This window comes from Vidua chalybeata, chromosome 3, assembly GCF_026979565.1.
Source record: "Vidua chalybeata isolate OUT-0048 chromosome 3, bVidCha1 merged haplotype, whole genome shotgun sequence".
Taxonomy (NCBI): Eukaryota; Metazoa; Chordata; class Aves; order Passeriformes; family Viduidae; genus Vidua; species Vidua chalybeata.
In genome coordinates this window covers 77,313,211-77,317,521 of record NC_071532.1, presented here as the reverse complement: position 1 = coordinate 77,317,521, position 4,311 = coordinate 77,313,211, and positions in this window count along the sequence as shown.

The following is a 4,311-nucleotide window of genomic DNA, read 5'->3' as shown; positions in this document are numbered from 1 at the left end:
GGGGAGGCACCTGGCGAGCCGGCACCGCCCCGGGCCCGGCCCCGGAACAGCGGCCGGGACGGGCCGCGGTGCTGCGGAGGCCGGGCCGCGGCGCGAGTGAAACACCCGATCGCAGAGGTGATGGGGCGAAGTGCCTCCGGGCCCACTCCGGTGGGTTTGAAAACTCGGTGGGGGCTTGGAAAAGGGGCTTCCGGGAACCCCCAGACCCAAGACACTCCTCGCCCAACAGACTTCCCTGTAAGACTTAGTAGCATCTTGGTGGTTTTCAGGATCATGAAAGACTGAAATGGCGTCGTATGTCAATGGTTATTATTTTAGGCAAAAATTATCAGCAAGAGCTTGACTTGAATGCCACCTTTGCCATACCACAGTGACAGAGATATTTACATGTACGACTGTTTCTCTTCCACCTGGTTATAGGTGTAATACACTTGGGATGGAACTTTTAAGAACATACAGCTTAAGAGAATTTCCAAATTAAAGTGGACAGAATCTCAGCAGTCACCATTTCCTTTTGTTTCAGTACAAACTGTAAATAAAAAACAACCTCTTACGTACTTTTCTTCAGCATAAGTTTGAAGCTCATATCTAGGTCATATTGTCCTTAATTTAATCTATGAAACGAATTGTTCTTTAATTTCATCTTACTTTTATATTCTTCATAATCCTCTTTTACAAATTAAATTTTTGTCTTAGTTCTCTTTTCCCCACTTTGATTGATCAGCAATGGCAAACAGTTGTAAATAAAAACATTTAGTAGGTACATATTTTTCACCCCATCACGTTCTCTTTCAGTATTACAAAACATCGTGTTAGTATTTCCTTTCCTGTTCTGTTGCACAGGGATGTGGTAAAAGCAATAAGTAAAGAAAGCAACTTTACTCCTTCTGAAAAGCTAGCAAAATTTTCAAAGGGGCAAAGTGATTGTCCTTTTAACAGGACAAAGCCATATGGATAATATAAAGGGTCATTAATGTATAGAGATGGGAAAAGATGGCATCAGACCTTGGGGTTCCCTCTTAAAACAAAGGCACCCGAATGGCCAACAACTCCTGAAGAAATTTCAGCATTTCTAGCTAAGAATGGTTGAACTGACCACTTGAGATGGCAAGCTGCAGGCACTGGCTGTTGGGTTCACAAACTATTTTTGTCATAAGTATCTTTCCTTGTCTTCCAGAGCCACCTTGCTGTGCAGATGGGGAAGGGCATTGGGACAATCTGTCACTAAATCATGCCCTTCCCCAAAGTAGGAGAGAGGTATTTTCCACTCAGAAATCTGGATTTCCAAGTAAAAAGTTCTGGAATTTATTTTGGTTGAAGATAATTTTTGAAGTTGTATTATAACATGAATAGTATAAGGTGGTACTTATTGTGAACTAGTTAAGCATAATGTGGAGTTCAGCTTTGCCTTCTGGGCTCTGGCCTTTGACCCTTGGATGCACTTACAGTGTCATTTTATATAGTTCAAGGAGGAAACACCTGCAGTTAATGTGAAACTTTGGCATTCAGCTAAAAGATATACAGTCACTGTAACTGCATGCCAGCTAAGCACTGTTGAAAATGAGCTGAATAACCTCAAAGCAAGAGAAATACCCTGAAAGGAGGTGCACATTTTCCCCATTTAAGTAAGCTACAGAGCGGCCTGGCTGGGAGCTGGGGGAATTGCCATGAGGTATTGTGCAGAGCTAGCAGTACAAGACTGCTTTAATTTTTAGATGTAGTATTAGTTAAAAGTCAGAGCTGCAGGATGTGAATGCTGCCAGATGCAACTGCTGATTCCTGCAAGGTAGTCAGCATACAGTTAGAGATCTGGGGATTAATTCCCAACCCCACATCTCAGCAGCTGCTTGGGGCACATAAGGAGCTGGCACTGCAGAGCTCTTGCACAGTCAGCATTGCCAGTCCAGAAGCAGCAGCCTCCCTCCTCTTCCTGCCTCTGGTTAAAAATACCCTTTGGATTTTTCATCTGCCTATTGTTTAGACTTTTGCAGGAAAAAGCCATTTTGTGCTAGAACTTGTGGGGTTTTAAAACCATACACCAAATATAGTAGCAAAATTGCAGTCAAATTCTACATGTTGGCAGCACTTCATGTAGCTTGTGTATCCTGTCATATGATCTAACTTGGTGAAAAAATAAACATGCTCAGCTGAAGCACATAGAAACTGAAAGTTTGCCCGAACACTGCTGCAACAAAGATTTTGTTATTTCATGCCGTACTGAATCTGTGCTGAAAGTTTTTATTCATGCTTATGTGTACATTTTTCTCTAGTTATCTTCAGAAGGTGGATCTAATAGATGGATCTAATAGATCCACCTAGCTTCATAGTAAAGTAGCATATAGGCCCTTTTGGTGCAAAAAAAATATTACAAAATTAATGACAATCATAAGGTTTGATAAAATGAATAATTTTTCAATTGAAGGTGTTTCTACTGTGAAAGAAAGACCAAGTCAGAGTAAACATAGGAGAATTCTGCAGAATTCTGCTGAATGCTGAACACTTGCAAACTATGGATACAGATTTCTGAGCTGATTCCTGAGGCTTACTTTATAGCTGATGGAGAGAACTGTGAGCTCCTCTTGCCTGGAATAGATGTTAGCTGTACACCCAACAAATCATGCTTTAAAAGTTCCTGCATTTTTCAGTTATCTGCAAAGGGAGATTAAGCTAAGTCCTCTGTGTTCTAGACTACCCTGGTTAGGTGTTTTTACATGTATGTATGTATGTGTATATGTATAGCTGCATCTGATACATGTAGCTCTCTATACCTGAGAGAAATGAGTCCTGCATTTCCCCTCAGTTTAGAAGAATTACAAGCATTTCAGTCAATATAGCCTCTTATTTTTAACAGTAAGATCCTTGAAGAACTGATTTTAAAGGTCCAAGAAGGGAGCTCAGGCAGTAGGAATGGGAATCACAAAGGTCAGCATGCAGAGTTGGGGGGATGCACACTAAGAAGAATCCAGCAGGAGCCCACAAAGAGGGAGTTACTCCCAAAACCTCATCTTTCTCTGGGAGGCAGAACACCTGTGTGACAGAGGGGTTCAGTTTTTGCACAAAGGTCTGATGCATCAATGCATGTTCTTACAAATCTCAGGGAATTATGCTAGGTAATGTGACACTGAACTACTCTTTATTTCTCTTTGCAGGTCGTATAATTGTATGAGATGAGTGTATAAATATGTTAGATGATTATCTAAAGTCAGTTCAGAGTGGGATTTGTATGCTTTGTAGGCTGTCTCGTAAATTCAGGTACAAATTATTTATTCTAGAGCAGGTTGGCGATCACAGAAGCTTATGATGATACAATAGTTCTTTGTACAGAGCAATCACACCCTGCTTTTACAAATTCACAAAATGTAGAAGGGTTTGCCTCATTTATAATGCTAGCCTTTCAATACAGACAGTTGGCTGCAGAATTAAACTCTTGATGGAATTAAGGAATTTAATATTCATATGCCTGTATTGTCAGTGGGAACAGATATGACTTACTTGCAAGAGAAATCATCATGGTACTCATTGTGACTAATACAGCCTCAGCTTTTAAAATCCTCTATGTGAATTCAGACCTTGTAAATCTGGATTCAACAAGTGCACCTCCTCCTCATCAATAAAAACAAGCATGGCATTGTGTAATCAATGCCCTGTAGCAATTGCACAGATGGATGGTGCCTCTCAGGAAAGCAATTACTGTCTGTTCTTCAAGCTTAGTTCTAAGGCAACCATCTAACAAAACGGGGGGCTTTGCCAGCTGACTTTTAATTAGCATTATTTCAGAAATGAAGAAAGATAGTGGGGAAAGAAGTTACAAGATTGCTTTAATTGATGAAGCGAGTGAGTGCCCGATCTGGACTATTGGTGCAGAGTTACTGTGAACTAAAAAGATGTTTCACAATGTGAAACATATGTTTCACCTTTTCTTTACTCCCTGAAGAATGAGGACAATCATGGCAACCAGTTGACTCACAGTCTTCTGCCATCATTGCTGTAATAGTTCAGATGATTTCCTGGCTCAGAAGACATGTGCAAAGACCCAAGTCAAAGCTGAAGCTGTGTCCAAGTGACAGCTGTTCACAACTCTGAACCTCCCTGATTTAGTTACTCTATCTTTAGCACCTACAGATAATGGCAGAAATTTTCTCTGGTGCATATTCTTCACCATGCAAATTGCAGAGCACACTAGATAGCTGGAGGCTGTTGCAAACTACCAAAATTGCAAACTACCAAAATATTTTGCTCCAGTGCCACTATTTAAGGACAGTTTGAATGTGTTCATATGGTTTATACTTATATTTGTACTGACACTATGCT